The sequence below is a fragment of the Furipterus horrens genome, unplaced genomic scaffold (genome assembly GCF_987537825.1).
Source record: "Furipterus horrens unplaced genomic scaffold, mFurHor1.1.pri manual_scaffold_2, whole genome shotgun sequence".
Classification (NCBI taxonomy): Eukaryota; Metazoa; Chordata; class Mammalia; order Chiroptera; family Furipteridae; genus Furipterus; species Furipterus horrens.
Window position 1 is genome coordinate 67,767,289 of NW_028327172.1, and position 22,988 is coordinate 67,790,276.

At 38.8% G+C, this 22,988-nt stretch overlaps 2 pseudogenes; one reads left to right on the forward strand and one right to left on the reverse strand.

Moving 5' to 3' along the window:
* The window catches only part of LOC150018743 (ferritin, heavy subunit-like), a 99,416-nt pseudogene extending 97,092 nt beyond the window's left edge, over positions 1 to 2,324 (reverse strand).
* A 17,001-nt stretch (positions 2,325 to 19,325) lies between these two features.
* LOC150018744 (AP-2 complex subunit beta pseudogene) lies at positions 19,326 to 22,571 on the forward strand (annotated as a pseudogene).
* The last annotated feature ends 417 nt before the right edge of the window (positions 22,572 to 22,988 follow it).

Genomic DNA, 22,988 nt, shown 5'->3' on the forward strand with positions numbered 1-22,988 from the left:
CCTCTGACAGCTGCTAGTCTGTTCCATGCATCTGTGTCTCTGGTTCTATTTTATTTGTCAGTTCTTTTGCTCACTAGATTCTACATATAAGTGAGACCATGGTTCTTATTTACAGTATACTGCCTTCTTTCTTTCAGCCTGCAGCTATGGTCTCATGTGGACTTTTCTATAATTAATGGAAAAAGGAAGATAAAAACCAGGTAAATTGTTATTATTATTTTGTACCATAAATCATTATTTATTCAGATTAATTATAATTTTTACTGACTTTGCACATTATTTTCTACATTACAGCTTTGTGATTCTTTTTTTGTGTGTGACTGAATAAAACATTAATAACAAAATTATCCACGATCCATAAAAATTTTATTAAATTTGTTGGAGTGACACTGATTAATAAAATTATATAGGCTTCAAGTTTACCATTCTATGACACATCATCTGTATATTGTGTTGTGTGTTCACCACCAGAGTCAAGTCTTCTTCACTCACCATATAGCTGAAGATCTTTATACTTTTCTATTTCCTCCCACACACCCCCGCCCCCTTTTCCTTTGGTAACCACCATAGTGTTGTTTGTAACTGTGAGTTTTTGTTTTTGTCACAATTTGTTTGGTTGTTAGTTGCTTTAGTTTTATATTTTACATATGAGTGAAAGCATATGATTTTTGACTTTTTTGTCTGACTTGTTTTGCTTAGCATGATATATTTAAAAACAAGTAAATAATGTACTCTGTGACTGGGTATGTCACATAACCTTTATTGTCTGTTTTTTCATCTATAAAGTGCAATAATCATTGTGTCATAGAAAAATTGAGAAATAGACAATTAATGATGTGTATGTAAAGGAGTTAGAACAGAGTTAGAAATACCTTCAATGTTAGCATTATTATTATTTATCTGATTCCTATTTTATAAGACATTCTGATAGTATTAAAAGGTGTGTGAAATAGTAATCACTAACTTTCCTTCCAATAGTACAACCTATGATTCTGAAAATAATTTCAGAATAATTTTGCCAAATAAATTTGCTAAATCAAAATCAGTTAATTGGATGAATACATCCTCTTTGTAGAAGAAAGGCTTCTAAGATATAATTTTTAGGGTACTAGACATTATTCTAAATTTATTTTTCCTGACTTTGTATGCTCTAAAAAAATACTGCTTGTTCAGCCAAATTTGAGCTGACTCTTTAATATCCCTTATTATTTTTCAGCATGAACGGCCCTCCATACATTTTCCTGTTTCCAAATATAACATTCATGTTTTATGCAGATATATACAATTCTGTTGTAAACAATGATGTATTTCAAGTGTAAATATAACATATTGGTCAGAATGAAGCCTCTGACACCACCCCGTATGCCACAGTTCTATTTTTATATAGTTCTATCAAACTCAGATCCCTAACATACCCTGACCTCTCCTCATTAATTTTTGCCAACCTCCTAAATAAGACCTGCACACTTTAGCTTTGCCTTACCTTTTCTCATCTCATTATTTTATTCAACAAATACCTATCGAGCAACTACTACATATAAATTCCCTATCTACTATAAAAATATGCAGAAAGCATACCTCAAGATAATTTTATATACAAATGGGAGAGATGGAAACAATATTACACACATACACACGCACACATATGATGTTAGATAATCAGAAATCAGGAGATAAATGAAGTAGAGAAAAGGAATGTAACGTTCGGGTAGAGTGGACACTGAGCTTTTACTCTGATGACCAGGAAAGAACAAACTAGTCAGAGAGATCATTTATGTTGAATTTCATTAGTTTTATTTATCCTATATTATGATTATTACCAAACAGAAATTAGAGTTCTGGGGCCTGCTGCTTCCCATAGGCAAATTCCAGAGACAGAGGTTTGGTGAAAAAGAAAAGGGGTCGTTTATTCAGAAACTGCATAACTTAGAAGACTAGCGGGCTTCTGCTTCAGAGCCCCTCCCCTATGAACACCCAAAGTGGAGGGCACCACCCTCTGACAGATCAGTCCAAAGCTACACCTGGGGTTCGTTCCTTCTCCCATTCAAAAATGCTTTCCTTTGGGAAATTGCAGACAGCCACTGAACAATCATACAAGTAGCTCAGCTTCTTTCCCCATCATTGTTGGGCCTTAAGCTTCTTTCTGGAGTTTGAGTACCTGGCTGCCGCTGCCGCTTCCCACACGGTGTCGTTGGAGCACTGTCAACCACTGTGGCCGGCCATGTGGGGGCTCCGTTGGGCTGGCTGTGGGCCATGTGCCTGCTGCCAGGCCATGTGGCTTCCGGGGCCCCCTGGTTTGCAAGCGTGCTGGCCTGCATGTCCATGCCGCAGATCTCAGAGGAGCGGAATTTCTATCTTCCCTATATTTAATTTTAAATCTCCCCAGCACAAACATCTGTGTACTCATACGGGTTCAGCTCCTCCAGCCAATCCCATCCTTTTCCCAGGCTAGAATGATAGGTCTCACTCCAGCGCAGCACCTCATCCTGCTGCCATGTTGACCTTTTAGGTACCTGTGCTCGCACCCTGTGGTCCCCTCTTCACTCAGGGATGGAAGGATGTAAAAGGGCTTTTCCCTTTGTCCATCATTCTCTAGCCTCACTCAGACTCCCTTCAGGGCCTCCTCCTGCTGCGTCTCTGCCCAGGGGTAGGAAAATTTGTTAACTCCTGCTGCTCTAGTGGCTCAGTTTCAACACCACTGCCTTGGGCATTTCCTAGGACCCCTGTCTCACTCTAGACACCATGTCGGTATTGTGATTAGAATTAAGTTACTGATTAAGTAGCCACCAGAAATTTCCTTTGGAAAAAATATTGATTAAAGTAAAGTCAGAATAAAACTTTTCAGATACTCAAATTTTTATGAACTACTCTCATTATGTATTATAGTTAAGTACCAGTTCAAAGCCCTTTGGGGTGTGTAATCATTATGATTCCTCTTTTTAGACATCCCATCTTATCTATACTGCCTACAAAGTAGAAACTATTTGATTTAATATTTCATATGGAGGACAAATGACATGTCCATTAAAGTAGAATTAATGCTGGTAGGTGGACAAAATGCAGTCCATCTCTTCCTCTCCTTTCTGTTAAGTCAAATTATGTTGACCTATTATTCTTGAACATTGGTTTTCTATAAATTTAGAAACAAAAATGGCATATCCACAAGAATTACTAGTAGTTTTTTCAGAGCATCCCATTTTAAGAATTCATCTGTAGGACCTGTTTGCTTCATTTAAACATAATAGTGAGTTAGATTTCCATCTGAGATACTTTATTAAAATGGTGATACACTAATTAAAAGCTTCTTCAATTATAGTATACTGTTATAGAATTTTTTAAATTAATTTATTTTTAACAAGGTTACTTATTTTATTTTTATTTTATTTATCTGTTTTTAGGAAGAAGGGAAAGGAGAAAGAGAGGGAGAGAAACATCAATGTGCAGTTGCCTCTCACGTGCCCCCAACTGGGGTTTGGGCGTGCAACCTAGTCACATGCCCTGACTGTAGAATTTTTTAAACACTGACTTTTCTTTTAAGTATATTTTATTGATTATATTGTTACAATAGTTCCAATTTTTTCCCCTTTGCTCCACTCCGCCCAGCACCACCCTTCCCCGACAATCCCCTCCCCAAGTCCATGCCCATGGCTCACCCTTTCATATATTCTTCTTCTTTTTAAAAAAAAAAATTAATTAATTAGTTAAATATTTTAACAATAAAAAATAACAATCCCTCCCTCTCAGACTTAAGACCCTTTACAATCTAATAAAGGACAATGGACGAAGGTCTCGAGCTCCTCTAGCTGCTTCAAGCTGGACATGCTCGTCATCCTACCTACCCTTGGGTCAAGAAATCCCTAATAAGAGTGGGGGTGTGGAAGGGAGGGTGGCCTTCCCACAAGGGGAAGGATCGTGCAGACTCCAGGTTGGTTGGCTGTCTCTGGACAACGGCATGCTTGGTTTAACAGGCTGGCATCCTTGTTGTATTCTGGGGGCATCATTCAATCCGTAACCACTAGAAGACAAAAGACAGGTATTAATTTTTCAATGTCCAACATTAGGGAAAAGAAGGGCTTCTTTAGAGGAAGGTATACCAGGTACATCTCACCTGTCCAAAACCCTTTTGCCCATTATACTTAGTTTGGACTGAGGGAAATATTTTAGGTTTCCCCCCTCTCTGGCCTCTGGGCTCTTTCTGTTCAAGCCATTAGGATAGAAAAGAGAAAACAGTTTTAAAGTGAAGCCCACAGACCACCCCATTCTTCACCAACCCAGCCATTTAGTTCAGCCAAACTGTTGAGTCTCAGGAGGCAGCGCTGCAGAGAGGATTAAGTGCGGCTTATGCGTACAGACAATCACTCAGGTAATGAGATCGTAGGCTTATGCCCTTTGAAAACAGAAAACACATGTTAATTTATGTAACATAACCCACACACAAGTTTATAGATCTGTAGGTCTGTCTTATCGGAAAGACATCCAGTTACAAGGCATTTGACATTCTTCTTGCCTGTAAATTAAACATCTTTGATAATGCCACATAGTTTAACTTTCAAATGAAAACAAATTTTAAATGAAAAGAAACTTTAAAGATGGTTAGCTGCACTACTTTATAGTCTACCACTGGGCATTGTGATCTTCCTTGAATCTTGATTTTTCTCCCTAAGATTACCTTCCTTGTCATTAAAGGGACTGTATTAAGTCCATTTTTAATTTATCCTGTTCATTTGCATAAACACAACAAGAGCAGCAAATGATCACTTATGATCTTTAGTTCTGTTTTGCTGGAACTTACGCAAGGAACATTTAGGTTGACCTTCAGTCTGCCCTTCAGGGCACAGTAGCTGAGCCACATACCTGGCATTCAGCCTTGCCTGTAAACACATGTCTTTTCCAGGTCCTCCTGGTTTTCCATTGTGCCTTAAGTTCCCTTCTAGCCATCTTTCAGGAAAACAACCTTCATTCCTTCCCTGGAAAGATTGCTATGGACCGCTCATCCATCCAAGGTACCAGGCCTTTTATCTCGTGGACTTTTATTACCTTTGAAAGTCAGTCCCAGTTGCTCAGGGCTTTTTGGTAACAACCAAAGCCCAAGAATGTCTCCTTTAGGCATGACATTCCAGTCAAAGTCTTAGTAAAATAAATCGTTATTAACAACTGGTCTTATTAGTTTTATGCAAAGAAACTTAGATCATTACTTACTTCTTTAGAATGTCAAATTCTGGAGGGATCAGATAGGGAGAAAATATATACAGTGTGAAGGAAAATCCTTGGCCTTCTAATATTCACTGAACTTGCATTTCTATTCTTTATATTTTTATTTTTCCCCCCACTAAAAATTTTTCTGTTTGTTTGTTTTTCCATTACAGTTGTATCACTTTTTTCCCTCTCTTGCTTCTCTGCACACTGTCCCTCCCTTCTCCCACATTCAGTCCCCAGCCAGCTGTCCATGTCCATGGATCATTTATACATGTTCTTTGACTAGACCCTTCCCCTTCTTACCACTTCTCTCCCTCCCATCTCCCCCTTTGTTACTGTTAGTTTATTCCTCGTTTACATACCTCTGGTTCAATTTTGCTCATTTGTTTGTGTTGTTCTTTAGTTTCCTTTAACAGGTGATAGCATAAGGTAATTTTCTTTTCTTGCCTGGCTTATTTTGCTAAGCATAATTCTCTCTAGTTCCAATCATGTTGTTGCAAATGGTAGAAGTTCCTTCTTTCTTTCAGTACTTATTCATTGTCATTTTCCCCCTTTGTACTCGTGTTCCTCTCTGTCTCTCTCTGTTTCTTCATCTTCTTAAAGCAGACCCTTTAGCATCTCTTGCAATACTGGTTTAGTGGAGATGTATTCTTTTAACCTTCTTTTGTCTTGGAAACTCCTTATTTCACCTTCCATTTTGAATGAGAGCCATGCTGGGTAGAGTATTCTTGGTTGTAGGCCTTTGTTTTTCATTACTTGGAATATATTTTGCCATTCCTTCTGGCTTGTAGTGTTTCTGCTGAGAAATCTGATGATAGCCTTATTGGAGCTCTCTTGTATGTTATTAGTTGTTTCTCTCTTGCTGATTTTAGGATTCTCTCTTTGTCTTTGAATGTTGGCATTTTAATTATGATGTGTCTTGAAGTGGACCTGTTGGGGTTCATCTTCATTGGGACCCTCAGTGCTTCCTGGACTTGCATGATTCTTTCTCTCCTCATGTTAGGGAAGTTTTCTGTCATTAGTTTTTCAAAGAGGTTTTCTATCCCTTGCTCTTCTTCTTCTTCTGGAATTCCTATGATACAGATATTATTACGTTTCATGTTATCCTGCAGCTGTCTTAGAGCCTCTTCAGTCTTGTTCAGCCCTTTTTCATTTTGTTGCACTGTCTGTGAGTTTTTGTCTACATTGTCCTCCAGCTCGCTGATCCGATTTTCTGCTACCTCTAGCTTGTTTTTAATTCCTTCTACTGTGTTCTTCAATTCAGAGATCGTATTCTTCATTTCCCCCTGGCTCTTATTGATAGCTTCCATGTCCTTTTTGATGCTGGTATAATTCTCAGTAAGTTCCTTATAGTTCTTCTGGAGTTCACTGTAGCTTTTCTGGAGTTCTTTGTAGTTTCCGCTGAGCTCATTGAGCTTCTCCATAATCCACGCTTTCAATTCCATATCTGATAGTTGGCTCCCCTCTATTTCATTTAGCACTCTTTCTGGGGACTCTGCCTTTCCTTTTGATGGGGGCTTGTTTCTCTGTCTCCCCATTTTTGTGACTCCTATTGTTTGTTGGTGCTTCTTAGAATGATCTGCACTTCCTGGATCTGCTCCTGGTGGCGTCAGATCCTGTACCAGTCTGGGCCTAGGCAGCCTGTTGGAGACTTCCAGGGATCTACTGCCTTTGTCTGTCTCCTTTAGTTGACAATCTATTCAATCTGTGATTAGCCATCAGGCTTAAGGACCGTGGCTGTGGCAGCTTAATTCCTGTAGGCAGGGCCTTTGCTTCCCCTCAGGCTGACACCACTTGGCCGGGAATGGTCTGCCTGCAGCACTGGGGATGAGTCAGCCCTGGGACCCGGCCTGCCGCTTCCCCAGCTCTCCCCTCAAAGCCACCACACCAAACTCTCACCAAGCATCTCCAGTCCTCTCTGCCTTTCCTCCGCTTGAGCCCAGGGTAAGTGGGGGCCAAAATATTTTTGTATGTGATCCGCTTAAGAGCTCTTTTTCTCCAGCTGTTTCTCTCCGGCTAGCAAGAAACCCTGTGGCTTTTCTCATCTGGATACTATTTTACTTTCCACTCTGTTGCTGTAGGCTGGGAAGCTCAGCTGGGGGTTTAGACCCTGCCCTTCTCAGGGGGAATCCCCGGCTGCTGAGCTGTTTCTCAGTCCCTTCAGCTGCCACCCGTGTGAGCCCAGCCAGCCCTTCCGCATCTCCGCACTCCCTACCGGTCGCGTTGTGATGTAGCGGCCTTTTCTGTCTCTCCGTGGTTATAAGACTTCTCTCCAGCTGGTGTTCTGTTGGTTATTCCAGATGATTTCTCCAAAATTGCGTTGTAAATCCAGACTAGTTCTGGGAGGAAGTTAGTGTAGCTTCAACTTACTGCTCCGCCATCTTGTTTCTAATACTGACTTATTTTGATTTATGTTGATCCAAGGTCTCTTATTTGAACCTTGTGAGTGAGATATACTTGCAATTGAGAGGTACTCAGATTTGGAAATATAATACAGTTTATATTACAGTTCATAGTATCCTCAGCAGGGGCTTGGACAGCAGTTTCCAATTGAGTATATTAAACATTTTAATGAAGTATTAATTAACTATTAATTATAAAGAGAGAATAAAAATATATTTATATCATTTCAAATTTTTTCCTACCAAATCATCTCAGGCAAGTCAGATTTTTCTGTGAAGAGTACTTTTTTATAAGCATGTATACTTTATAAAAGAAAATTTTAGAATTTTATATTGAGGGTGATATATTTTATATTCTCTGTAAATATTTCATATCTTCTCCCAAGGTCTAAAACTTAGTTGATTTTTAAATACAAAGTAGCAGCAACCAAACAACAACTACATTACCAATCAATACTTTACCCTCTCAAACTCTGTACCCATGATTCCCAATGTGCATTCTCTTTACGAGAAAAATGCTAATTGATGGTCAAAAGAAAAATATTTTGTTTTCCAAGAATTTCTCTTAGATCTACATTTTATCTAAATTTTAAAAATTCTGAGTACATGCATCCATCTTATAACAATTGACTTTTATCTTGTTGCTATTATTGTTTTGTTGTGTTTATAGAGTATTTTCACATTCATTACCTTATTCATCTTCATCTTTGTCCTATAATGCAGGTAATATGAATCATGAGTCTGTGTCCCGAAAAGACTGTAATCTTCCCAAGGTCAATGAATCAGTTCATGGGACAGTCAGATATACAAGTGCCATAGTACTAAATAAATGCCTTTTTGAGTCCTGTATTTTACCCAAATAGTATTAGAATATGAGAAAGCAAGGTAGCACAGATAAAACAAAAACAAGCAATAATAATAAAAAGGAGGCTATAAAGTCATGATTATCTGTGTTTTAATTTAGATCTCTCTCTTTTTAACTGTATAACCTTGGAAAATTACTCATTTCACGTAATCTTATTGTATTTCTTCCATTTACTCTTTGATCATTTTATTTTTTTAATTTTTAATTTTTTGGTTTTTCAATTACAGTTGTCCCATTTTCCCCCCATTTCTCTCCCCCACCCAGCCCACCCCTTCTCCCACAGTCATATACCTCCCCATTGTCCATGTTCATGAGTCATTTATGCACGTTCTTTGACTAAACCCTTCCCTTACTTATCCCCCTTCTCTCCCTCCCCTCATCCCCCTATTGACTGCCATTCTGCTCTTTGTTCTATTTAGTTCTTTTGCTTGTGTTGTTATTTAGTTTCCTGTATTAGGTGATTTCACATGGTATTTTGTTTTCTTTGCCTGGCTTATTTCACTAAGCATAATTCTCTCTAGTTCCATCTATGTTGTCGCAAATGGCATGAGTTCCTTCTTTCTTTCTGCTACATAGTATTCCACTGTGTAAGTGTACCACTGTTTTTTGATCCACTCATCTACAGATGGGCACTTAGGCTGTTTCCAGCACTTAGCTATTGTAAACAGTGCTGCAATGAACATAGGGGTACATAAGTTATTTTGAATTAGTGTTTTAGGATTTTTGGAGTATAATCCTAGTAGTGGAATAACTGGTTCAAAAGGTAGTTCCATTTTTAGTTTTTTGAGGTAATTCCATTCTGTTTTCCATAGTTGCTGCACTAGTCTGCATTCCCACCAACAGTGCAGTAGGGTTCCCGATTCCCCACATCCTCGACAGCACTTGTTGTTGGTTGATTTGTTGATGATGGCCATTCTGACTGGTGTGAGGTGGTATCTCATTGTGTTTTTTATTGGCATCTCCCTGATAGCTAATGATATTGAGCATTTTTTCATGTGTCTATGGACCTTCTGTATGTCTACTTCAGAGAAGTGTTTGTTCAGGTCCTTTGCCCATTTTTTAATTAGGTTGTTTGTTTTCTTGATGTGGAGTCGTATAAGCTCTTTATATATTTTGGAGATCAGTCCCCTGTCTGTGATGTCATTGGCAAATATGTTTTCCCATATGGTTGGTTTCTTTTCATCTTGCTGTTGTTTTTTTTGCTGAGCAGAAACTCTTTAGTTTGATGTAGTCCCATTTGTTTATTTTTTCCTTTATTTCTCTTGCCTTAGGAGATGTATCCGTGAAGATATTGTTACATGTGATATCTGAAATTTTCCTGCCTATGTTTTCCTCTAGGACGTTTATGGTGTCATGGCTTACATTTAAGCCTTTGATTCATCTTGAGTTTATTCTTGTGTGTGGAGTAAGTTGGTGGTCTACTTTCATTTTTTTGCACATTCCTGTCCAGTTCTCCCCACACCATTTGTTAAAGAGGCTCTTCTCACTCCATTTGATGTTCCTTCCTCCTTTATCAAATATTAGTTGACCATAGAGGCCTGGGTTTATTTCTGGGCTCTCTATTCTGTTCCACTGATCTATATGTCTGTTCTTATGCCAGTACCAGACTGTTTTGATCACAGAGGCATTGTAGTATTGTTTGATGTCCGGTGTTGTGATTCCTCCTGCTGTGTTCTTCGGTCTCAAGATTGCTTTTGCTATTCTTGTTCTTTTTTGGTTCCATATGAATTTTTGGAGTATTTGTTCTAGGTCTGTGAAATATGTCATTTGTATTTTAATAGGGATTGCATTGAATCTGTAAATTGCTTTGGGTAGTATGGCCATTTTGATGATGTTGATTCTTCCCATCCAAGAACATGGTGTTTGCTTCCATTTATTTTTATCTTCATTAATTTTTTTCTTCAATGTTACATAATTTTCAGAGTACAGGTCTTTTATCTCTTTGGTTAAGTTTACTCCTAAGTACTTTATTTTTCTTGTTGCTATAGTAAATGGTATTTTCTTTTTTGTCTCTGTCTCTGATATTTTATTGTTGGTGTACAAAAATGCCTTAGATTTCTGTATATTTATTTTGTACCCTGTTATTTTGCCAAATTCACTTATTATATCGAGTAGTCTTTTAGTGGAGTTTATAGGCTTTTCTAGGTATACTATTATGTCATCTGCATACAATGATAGTTTTACTTCTTCTTTCCCAATTTGGATGCCTTTATTTCTTTTTCTTGTCTGATTGCTGTGGCTAAAACTTCCAACACTATGTTGAATAGGAGTGAAGAGACTGGACAACCTTGTCTAGTTCCTGATTTCAGGGGGAATGCTTTCAGTTTTTGTCCATTGAGTATGATGTTGGCTTCAGGCTTCTCATATATAGCCTTAATTATGTTAAGGTATGCTCCCTCTATTCCCATTTTGCTGAGTGTTTTTGTCAAAAATGGGTGTTGTACTTTATCAAATGCTTTTTCTGCATCTATTGATATGATCATGTAATTTTTGTCTTTTATATTGTTTAGGTGATGTATTATATTTATTCATTTGTGAATATTAAACCATCCTTGCATCCCTGGGATGAATCCCACTTGATCGTGGTGTATGATCTTTTTGATGTATTGCTGCATCCTGTTTGCCAATATATTGCTGAAGATTTTAGCATCTATGTTCATCAGTGATACTGGCCTATAGTTTTCTTTCTTTGTTGTGTCTTGACCTGGTTTTGGAATTAGGGTAATACTGGCTTCATAGGAAGAGTTTGGGATTTTTCCCTCTTCTTGGATTTTTCAGAATAGTTTGAGGAGAGTAGGAGTTAGTTTTTCCCTAAATGTTTTGTAAAACTCACCTGTGAAGCCATCCGGTCCAGGGCTTTTGTGTGCAGGGAGATATTTGATTACTATTTCAATTTCCTTCTTTGTTATCGGTCTGTCGAGACTTTTTACTTCTTCTTGATTCAGTTTTGGAAGGTTATATGTTTCTAGAAATTTGCCCATTTCTTCTAGGTTGTCAAATTTCTTGCCATAGTTGTCTGTAGTAATTTCTTACTATCGTTTATATTTCTGTGGTATCAGTCGTGATTTCTCGTCTTTCATTTCTGATTTTGTTTATTTAGGACTTCTCTCTTTTTTCTCGATGAGCCTGGCTAGAGGCCTGTCAATTTTGTTTATTTTTTTTGAAGAACCAGCTCCTAGTTTTGTTGATCTTTTGAGTTGTTTGTTTGGTTTCTATGTCATTTAATTCTGCTCTGATCTTAGTGATTTCCTTCCTTCTTCTTGCCCTAGGCTTTGTTTGTTGTTGTTGTTCTAGTTCTTGTAGCTGTAGGGTTACATTTTTTATTTGAGCTTGTTCTATCCTTTTCAGATATGCCTGTATTGCTATGAACTTCCCTCTTAGGACTGCTTTTGCTGTGTCCCATAGGTTTTGGGCTGCTGTGTGTTCATTATCATTAGTTTCTAGAAATTTCTTGATTTTCTCTTTGATATCATTGTTAACCCGTTCATTATTTTACAGCATGTTATTCATTCTCCATGAGTTTGGGTGTCTTTGATTTTTTTTTTCCTTGAGGTTGATTTTTAGTTTCAAGGCATTGTGGTCTGAAAAGGTGCTTGATAAAATTTCAATTTTTTTGAATTTGTTGAGGCTTGTATTGTGTCCTATCATGTGGTCTATCTTTGAAAATGTCCCATTTGCATTTGAAAAGAATGTATATTTTGCTTCTTTGGGGTGAAAAGTTTTATATATATCAGTTAAGTCCATGTGGTTTAGTGTGTTGTTCAATGCCTGTATATCCTTGGTGTTTCTTTGCTTCGAAGATCTGTCTATTGTTGATAATGGAGTGTTGAAGTCCCCTACTATGAATGTGTTGCTGTTAATATCTTTTTTGTGGTCTTCTTGTATTTTCTTTGCGTATTTGGGTGCTCCTATGTTGGGTGCATATAGTTTATCAGTGTTATGTCTTCTTGATTGATTGTTCCTTTAAGTATTACAAAATGTCCTTCTTTGTCTCTTTTTATTTCCCTTGCTTTGAAATTCATTTTGTCTGATATGAGGACTGCTACCGTGGCATTTTTTTTACAGGTCCGTTTGCTTGGAATATTTTTTATATCCCTTTACTTTCAGTCTATGTAAATCTTTTGTTTTGAGGTGTGTTTCTTGTAGACAGCAAATATGTGGGTCCTGTTTTCTTATCCATTCCGTTACCCTATGTCTTTTAATTGGAGCATTTAATCCATTTACAATTAAGGTTATTATTGACGTGTATTTATTCATTGCCCTTTGTACCTCTGTTCCTCTTCTCTTTTTTTGTTTTTTCTTCTTCTTTTTTTTAGAACATTCCCTTTAGCATCTCTTGCAATGCTTTTTTGGTGGAGATGTATTCTTTTAGTCTTCCTTTGTCTGAGAAACTCCTTATTTCACCTTCTATTTTGAATGAGAGCCTTGGTGGGCATAGTATTCTTGGTTGTAGGCCTTTGTTTTTATTTGCTTGAAATATTTTTGACCATTCCCCTTTGGCTTGTAGTGTTTCTGTTGAAAAATTGGTCGAGTGCCTTATCCGATCTCCCTTGTATGTTATTTGCTGTTTTTCTTTTGCTGCTTTTAGGATTCTCTCTTTGTCTTGGAATGTTGCCATTTTAATTATGATATGCCTTGGAGTGGGTTTTTTTGGGTTCCTCTTCATTGGAACTCTCTGTGCTTCCTGAACTTGTATAACGTTTTCTCTCATCAGGTTCGGAAAATTTTCTGTCACTATTTCTTCTATCAGTTTTTCAATTCCATGCTTCTTTTCTTCTCCCTCTCTTATTCCAATGATCCTGATATTATTTCTTCTCATGCTATCCTATAATTCCCTTACACCTTGTTCATATTTTTTCAATCTTTTTTCATTTTGCTGTATTGTCTGGGAGTTTTTCTCTACATTATCTTCTAACTCACTAATCCGATCCTCTGCTTCACTCTGCTTTTGACTGATTCTATTGTGTTTTTCAGTTCAGAGATTGCATTCTTCATTTCTTCCTGGTTCTTTTTGATAGTTTCTATGTCTTTTTTTATGCTGGTGTAGTTCTCTGCAAGTTCCCTGTAATTTTCTTGGAGCTGCTGGTAACTTCCTTGGAGGTTGTCATAGTTGTTTTTAAGGATGTCGAGTATATTGAGTTTCTTCACCACCATTGTTTTGAATTCCATGTCTGACACTTGAGCTATGTCTATTTCATTTACCTCTCTTTCTGGGGATTCCTCTTTTCTTTTCATTGAGCAGTTATTTCTGCGTCTTACCATGTTGGATTCTTCTTGTTTGTTTTTGTTTTTTGGGATTTGTCTGCTTTGATTTCCCACCTTTGTGGTATGAGATTATTTATAGGAAATCTGGGGGTTTCAGTGGTGCAGTCTCTTTGATCTCCTGAGCCAGATGCTCTTTGGTTACCCTTTATATCATTTGTTTATGCTGTCTGGCTATATTTCAGATGCTTTTTGTTAGGATCTTCCTTCTGGCTAGTTGATTGAGAGTCACTCTATCCACTTTGTCTTGAGTTCTTTTGTGGGGATGCTGTTAAAAACATAAACCCACAGCCCAGGCAGGAGACCCATATCCTGCAAAATATCCCGCACCCTCTATCCTGCTGTCGTCAGCCAACTAGCCAGTATTAATATAAATGTTGAGAGATTAAGGCTTTTATACTATAGCAAGAATAGATAAGGATTGTTTTTATGGAGGAAAATATGATTTTTGAGAGAGGGGATGATAGATTAATGACAGTTAATACTATGCAAGACAGTAGGTAATATTTACATTGTATGTTAATAAAAATAGAAGAAAAGGTGGAAAAATACAGAATATAGTAAGAAAGTGGGATTGTACAGTATTGGATTTATATAGTAATTATATTCTATTTATTTAGAGTGAAAGGGAGGCTAAACTAGACACACAAACAAATCCGTCGTCGGCAGCCGTCCGTCTCGAGAGACGATGGTGTAGCTTCTTAAGAGTCCATCTGCACCGCCGAGAATGGCTGTGCAGTCCGACTCGGGAGTGACATGGTAGTATCTGTCTCCTCCCGTGTTGAATCGACATCTTGCGATGACGCTGAAGCTACAGAGCCTGGGCAGGGTAATATGGAGGGTCTGCTGTTGCCCATGCAGCAGACCCCCCCTCTCTTCGCAGCTGAAGGGTCCAAGGGAAAGACGGAGTCGATACAGCTTGGGTTCAGGTGCGCCGCAGGAGTTGCCGGTATTGACTACAACGTCAAACCGCCTTAGGGACTCCGGCTCCGGATTTTCTGTCGGGGTTTACTCCCTTAGCCTTTCCCCTGAAGAGGTATGCCGCAAGGCAGCGGAGGTTTTTTGGAGTCAGAGTTTTCCTTCTCTGACACAAACAAATAAACAACAATTAAAGAGGTAGGATGAGGAGAGATTATATGAAACACAATTAGAGATGTAGTTTTTTTTTTTCCTCCTTCCTCTCTTCTCTTCTTTTATCCCTTTTTTAAGGAAGGGGAAAAAAAAGTTTTTATTCAGTTCAGCCTTTGTGTGTCATTTTCTTTTTCTGCGTCCCCAGCTGGTCTAATGTAGAGGGTCAGAGGTTCTTGTTCCTTGCAACAGTGGTGTGCGCCCATGGTGGCCAGCACTGCACGCTCCCTTGACGCCCACTGGAGCCAGCTGAGTGCCTTTGCACTCATGCCCCTGCACATGCAGGGCAGTCCAAGAGCTAGCCTCAGTCCCACCGAGCCGCGCTCCGGGAGTCGATCTCTCGCCTCTTAGGGCGGGGCCCTGGACACTTGTGCACAGTGGAAGTGAGTGTCTGTGAGTCTTTGCTGCCACCCGCTATTCCTGTGCTGCAGCTCCCCGCCGTTCTCGCACCCATCTGGGTGGGCATGAGCGGAGCCTGAGCAAGTGGTCTGTGTTCTGGCCTGGCACCCACTGGAGCTGGCTAGGGGTGTCTGCATGGTCTTCTGCATGTTCAGTGGGCCCTCCCTGTGCCCATTGGGGCACTGATCTTATGTTTGTTGGGGTTTGTCCAAGGGGCACCTAGACTCATGGCCCTGTGCACCTGGGCCAGTGAATGAGGGCACTTCCCTATGCGCTCCCGCATGACCCAAGGGGAGGGTTGGGGAGTGGATGAGCGCACCTCTGCACCTGCGCTCCTCAAGAATGTCCTACCACCCCCAAACTTTGCACCCCTCTCCACACTCCACAAGAGAAAAATATAAAGGAAAATTGTGTTCTCACTTGCACAGCAGTACACTGTCTCCTGTCCTTCAGTGCAATGCCACTTGGTCGAGTCCCATCTCTGCCAGCGGGCAGAGATCCACTCTCCTCCCGACTCCTCTCTGGGGAAGCTTGTGGTTGCCAAAAAGCCTTTGTGTACTTCCAGCCATAGCTCCGGCAGCCACCTCAGTCAGGAATCACGTTTTGTCCCTTTTTCCTCCGCTATCCTCACTAAACAGGTTGTTCCCAGATGGTTTTTCTCTAATCCCGCAGTGCCAAGGCTTGATTCCTGCCAGTGTCCAGCTGCCCACTTCTTTGATCATTTAATGACAACTTTTTGTAATATCCCTTTCACTCACTTTTATTATCTGAGGTCCCTTCACTTTTAATTTTCTAACTTCTTTCAACTTTTGAATTTATTTCCTATCTGTGGGCTTCCTGATGTGTTTTGTCATTTTATCTGTGAGATCAGTTTTAACAGAATTTCCTCTCTGATGAGAAAAATCAGTCCCTCCATAAGTCACCACTGCAAATTAGAAAAAAGATAAAACTCATATTATTTTACTGGGAAAAAAAAAAGGAAATATTTACAGTACACCCTTCAAATCCTTTTAAACTGTCTTTTAAAATTTTTGCTAAATTGGTCTACAAAGCCTTCCCTCTCCTCACTGGAAAACAAAATACCCCTTTGTATCATGTTCTACATTGATAGATCAGAGAACATACAACAGCAAAAAGTGCTTCCTAAAATGTCTTAAATCAAAAATCTTAAATCAACTTAATTACATATATTTTTTTTCTAAAAACTTTAGTGCTAGAAGTTTCAGTAACAAAGATTTTTCTCTTACCTAGTGAATTTAAATAGTAAAAATTTAGTTTTTATTATCTATTGATTTGAGGAATGTTCAATTTATATGCCCACTGACTTACTTCTATAAACCTATAATAACCTTTTGTAAAAATCCTCACTGGAGGATATGTTTATTGATTTTAGAAAAAGAGGAAGAGGGAGAGAGAAAGAGAAGCATCAATGTGAGAGAGAAACATCCATCATCGATGAGTTGCTCCTTGACCAGGGATCAAACTGACAATCTTTTGGTGTGCAGGAGGATACTCCAACACTCAGCCAGGGCTGTGATAACCTTTTAATTTAAGACATATAAACTTAATTTAAAATATTCTCCATAAATGGAGAAACACCCTGTAGACTGCCTGTAGTTTCAATTCTAATACGCAGTCACATGTAAAAGTAGAAACGGAAACTCAACATTCCAGGTATAAAATAACTGTTCTCCTAATTGGCACAATTTTTTCTTCTCATACAAGGGAGAGCATGAATGCGGTCCCCCACTCTCTCAAATTTTACAATCAAGTGTCCCATATTTGAGGAAATTGGAAGGGTCATCACATATAAGCATTGCCCTGAGAAAACCACATTCATGATCATAGTATCATCCTTAATGGGTAAATATACAAAACATTTTCTTAATTTTTATTCACAAACAGGCAAATAAAAACAAGCAAAAAAGGCTAAAATTATATTTTCTGTCACTTTTTACTTGGTAGGGTATAGCTCTCCATCAATTACCTGACAGAGATATCCAAATTATCAGACTAAATTCCAAATTCAGAATAATGCCACCATCAGAAAATAAATTACTGACATGACCGAACAGCGAAAAATAAAATAGAAAATCATTAGAAGTAGGAAGACAATAAGAAAACAAGGAGTTAAGAAAATAAAAATTCTGTTGTCTTTTAAAAATTATATATTTATTTATTCATTTTTAGAGGAGAAGGGAGGGAGGGAGAGAAACATGAATCAGTTGCTTCTTGTGTGCCCTCACCTGGAGACCTGGTTTGTAACCCAGGCATATGTCCTGACTGGCAATTGAACTGGTGACCCTTCAGTTCGTAGGCCGGCACTCAATCCACTGAGCCACACCAGCCAGGGCAAAATTCTGTTTTTTTGGTATTTTCTTCTGGAAGCCAAAAAAAAATTATTTTTTGCCTGAGCCTAAATGGCCTGTGAGGTGCTCTTCTTATACAACAAAAATTACTTGACTCCAACAGATAAGTCTTCAAATGTATCTCAATGGCACATCTAAAACTGCAAATATAAAATGAACATGTGTCAAAAGTTTTATTTAAATAATTTATTAATCATGGAAAGTAACATGTTAAAATAGTTCAAAGCATACTTAAAAGCTGGATATTTATAGATAATTTTTGAAATGTATACTGAGATATAATTTCTAGGTTGATATAAACTGGTTCATGTCCAGCCAGACAATAAAAAATAATCTTTTAGATTATGTTCCCCATTACAGAAAATATTTGAAGCTTTTCAGTTAAAAATTTTATCACTTAACTTTTGATCCTAGAATGGCAAACACAACTCTGCACTGCACTGCAGGAACACCCAATGATTCCTTTGGTTATTCCCATGCTTCAGATTATTTTTGACATCTTTTAATTAAATTATTGGCCATATACTTCATGAAGTGTCCCAAGATTTTTGTGTGTGTGTTATTTTTGTTGCATTCACTGTTTTTCACATTAACTTTTAAAATGAGTATCTATGGATATTCATATATATATCCATGTATTATATAATATATGTAATGTTTTTGTCCTTTTTTCATCTCTTAATTCATGCTGTACTACTCTGCATAACTGCCATTTTCTCAAGGTCTCATTTCAGTGTCTTCTTACATGTGTAGAATAACAATAGCTTATTACAATGTCTGATTGATAAGAGACTAAATAATAGGTAAAGGTAATATTTATTATTCCAGCTAATCCGGCAAGGTAGTGTTTATACAAGAGTTCAGGCTCGTGCTTAATATATGAGTCTTGTTTTAATATTCTAACAGAATCTTAAGTAATTGTATTTCTGAGTTTTTACATAGTTAATTATGTGGGAGGGAAAACTATAAATTTTATGTTATTATAATTTTAAATTTAGTTCATGTAAGGAACTGGGGAATAAAATGTCCTAAGTCATGTTTACAGGTCAGAACTTTATATAATTCTACCTCTCAAATTTCCATTTTTATTTTATTGATTATGAGGATATATATTTAGTGTCCTTTTCTAATAGCAATACCCAGAAACAGAGGTAGGGGAGGTCATAAAAACTTATTTAAAATATGTTGTTTTGGGGGTTTGGTCTCAAGCTGGTGGTGGAGTCAGAGTATCTTTCTCACACCTTTTTTCCAGAACCAAACTGGAAATTAAACTAAAGAAGGGAACAGCCACTTGATATTAACAACCAGGGACTACTTGAAGAGAACACTTTTAACCAAGGTTGGGCAGAAACAAACTTGATCCCAGTAGGAAGGGCGGGATCTTGAAAGGGTCTGCCCTGCTCCCACAGGGGACAAGCCACGGAGGGAGAGCATAACTGTCGAAGCTTCCATCTGAGATAAGAGAAGCCTTAAACCCAGAATGGACTCCCAAACGTGGATCACCAGAGCCAGGAGCAACCACCCACATAGCAACCAGAGGTGAAAAGGTGGCAGACCCTGCCAGGGAGAGACTAAGCCCGTTGGAGAGAAAGCCATTATTATTATTATTTTTAATGGATCAAAGCATAACTTTTTTTTTGTAACCACTCAAACAAAGAGGGGGGTCACCTGAGAAGATACTAGAGGGAGAGGCACTGGGGAGAGATGTGGGGTAGCAGCTGTTGGGATCCCTGTGCCAGGTCATCCCCTGAAATCACAACAGCCATTTTTCTTGAGAAGAATAAAACTGTCCCAGGGTAACTGGCCTGGGACAATTACCTTACCCTGTGGGATACTACTCATCTCATCTCTGGAATCCTGCTTACCCCTCTCTGTATCCTTTTTGTTTCTGCACCTTGCTTCTTAACCCCTGCTGAGGAGACAGCAACATAGGCTGACTCAGGGGGTGTCAGATAGTGGCTTTGGGGAACAGCCATTTCCTACACTTTCCTGGGACCAGACTGTGCTTCCCCCTCATAGAAGAGCCAATAGAAAAACCCTTCCAGTTTCCTGCAAACCCAAATTCTGGGCTCCAGAGACTCCACTCCCTTGTCAACAAGGGGATCGTCTCTGCCAAGTTAAGGGAAATAATCTGGGACAGACTCAGATGTGTACTTGGGGACAGGGGAACACACACACACCATCATCCCCCTTAAGTCTGAAGGGGACCTCACCCACATGGGAGATCCATGGTGAAGGGGGAGGTGGGGACTGATTGAAAGGAGGTTAAAGAGTTAACCAAAGACAATATAAGCATTACCCATGGACATGGACAATGGTGTGTGGATTGCCTGAGGGTGTGGTGTGGCTGGGTGAGGGTGGGCAAAGAGGGAAAAATTGGGACAACTGTAACAACACGAACAATAAAATATTTTTTTAATGTACTATTTTTAAGGGGATAAAATTATATAATTAGATAAAGGGAAATTAGACAGGTGCTGTTTCAAATACCTAGTTAGTATTAAGTACTACTAACTGTGCCAAAATATTACTTTCTAATGTTCTATATAAAATTAGGGAAAAAGATAATCATGATAATTTTAAAAATTATTGGGTCAATATATACTTAGGAAAAAGTCAACCAAAAATTGTCAGAATATAGGACATTTTATGAAAAATTTTATTTGTTTTGCTATCTTCAAAGATGGCTGAAAGGAACAACATTGTTGTGAATTCAAAGAGAGTTTTACAGTCTGTAATGCATATTCATCTTTATTTCCTATTTATTTTTTTTATTATCATTCTAAAACTTTCATTTTGCAATTAAACTTGAATTACATATTGAAGCACATGAAATATTGTGATGAGAACCACTTAGCTGAGTAGATCAGAAATATCATCTGATTAGCTAATTTAACTCTTAAGTTTTCATAGATGACCTACAGTTAAAGTTTATTATTCACCACCATCAAATACCACCTGGTTATAATTTTGGGAACAATAATGTTTTAAATAAGAAACCAGAAGTTTGGCATATAATTTTTGATGTGTATTTATTTTGTGATGCCACATAAAAATTAAAACCACACTAAATATAAGTATGTGACAAAAGTAAACAAAACATGACACAAATTATTTCTATAACTGGACATTCACAATTATCTTAGAGAAGACTGGTTCTCAGATAAATACATGTATACATATTCACAGCAGTCTTCTTTACAGATTCTGTGACATGACATTGTACTTTTTATTCAAATTATTTATTGGGTCAATGCTACTACTATTTTGGGAATATTATGTTATGAGAAATAAAAGAATAAAATAAAACTCCTCTTTTCAAGGAGTTTGTAGTCTATTACATGTGAGTGCACACAAGCATATGTGCACGAGCACACACACACACATAAATGAGTTCATTAAATTAGGAGATCTTGTGTCAGCATTTACAAGGATAAAAAATATATATCTTATAATCCAGGAGATGAAGATTGTCTTGCAAGGTTGGTTCTGGTTTCATAAGAAAAGTATTATTTGATCTAGTTCTATTAGTTTAGTAGGAATTTTGTGTGTAGAAACACAGAGAAGACGTTTGAGTAGGGGAAACGGGCTGAAACAAAGGCAAAAGTTAAGAATAGCAATATCAGTCCTTAGGTAATGGTGAGAAAAGGCAATCTGTTTTACAGGGTTTCAAAATCAACATAATTTATATGTTTTAAGAATAAATATAACAGTGTTAAATGAAACCGGATTTAGAAAGATTGTGTTAAGTATAGCCAAAGAAGTAGTCTTGTCTGAGAAGCCACTGATCTCTGAGGAGACAGATCTTATTGAGCCAACTCTGCTGGATGAGCTAATCTGCCACATTGGTTCTTTGGCTTCTGTGTACCACAAGCCTCCCAATGCTTTTGTGGAAGGAAGTCATGGAATCCATTGCAAACACTTGCCAATACATCACAGGAGCACTGATGCTGGTGACAGCCCTGTTGGCACCACCACTGCCACCAACATGGAGCAGCCTCAGGTTATTCCCTCTCAAGGTGACCTTCTGGGAGACCCTTTAAACCTTGACCTTGGTCCCCCAGTCAATGTGCCACAGGTGTCCTCCATGCAGGTGGGAGCAGTGGATCTCTTGGGAGGAGGACTAGATAGTCTGGTGGGACAGTCCTTCATCTCATCATCAGTTCCTGCAACCTTTGATCCTTCACCTACACCTGCTGTGGTCAGCAGTGGTCTGAATGACCTCTTTGAACTCTCTACAGGGATAGGCATGGCACATGGTGGATTTGTGGCTCTGAAGGCTGGCTGCCTGCCTGCGGTAAAGGCTTGGAGATTTCCGGGACATTTACTCATTGTAAGGAGCACATCTACATGGAAATGAATTTCACCAACAAAACTCTGCAGCACATGACAGACTTTGCGATCCAGTTTAACAAGAATAGCTTTGGTGTCATCCCCAGCACTCCCCTGGCCATCCACATGCCGCTGATGCCAAACCAGAGCATTGACGTCTCCCTGCCTCTCAACACCTTGGGCCTGGTCATGAAGATGCAACCTCTGAATAACCTACAGGTGGCTATCAAAAACAATATTGATGTCTTCTACTTCAGCTGCCTCATCCCACTCAATGTACTTTTTGTAGAAGATGGCAAAATGAAGCGCCAAGTCTTCCTTGCAACATGGAAGGATTTTCCCAATGAAAATGAACTTCGGTTCCAGATTCAGGAATGTTATTTAAATGCTGACACTGTTTCCAGCAAGTTGCAAAACAACGTTTATACGATTGCCAAGAGAAATGTGGAAGGGCAGAATATGCTGTACCAAGCTCTGAAGGTCACCAATGGCATTTGGATCTTGGCTGAGCTACGTATCCAGTCAGGAAACCCCAATTACATGCTGTCACTGAAGTGCAGAGCTCTCGAAGTCTCTCAGTACATCTATCAGATCTATGACAGCATTTTGAAAAACTAAGAGACTGATCCGGTGCTGTCCAGCCACCCTGTGATCGGTGCAAGCCAAGAACTCTTAATTGGAAGAAATTGTATTGCCGTGTAGAATCTGAACCCAAATGCACCGAGGCCACCCACCAAGAAAAGGACCTCTCTCCTGAGGAGACAGAACCCGTTTCCTCCACTACAGCTTCCCTTTGGGCCCATTCAAGCTTGGCCGAATTGGGGAAATGGAATGGAGATTGCCCTGCATTCCCCTCTTCTCTGCCTCAGTATGTCTTTGTCACATCAGCTGGTGTCATACAAAGGGCAAGGGAAGCACACACACACCCAGAACTCTTGCTGGTCAGAGATTCCCTGAGTGTCCTCACCCGAGCCTGTTCTGTGTGTGTTGTGAAGCTTGGGACTCTGGAGAGGAATGGGGAGGGGGAAGGTAATT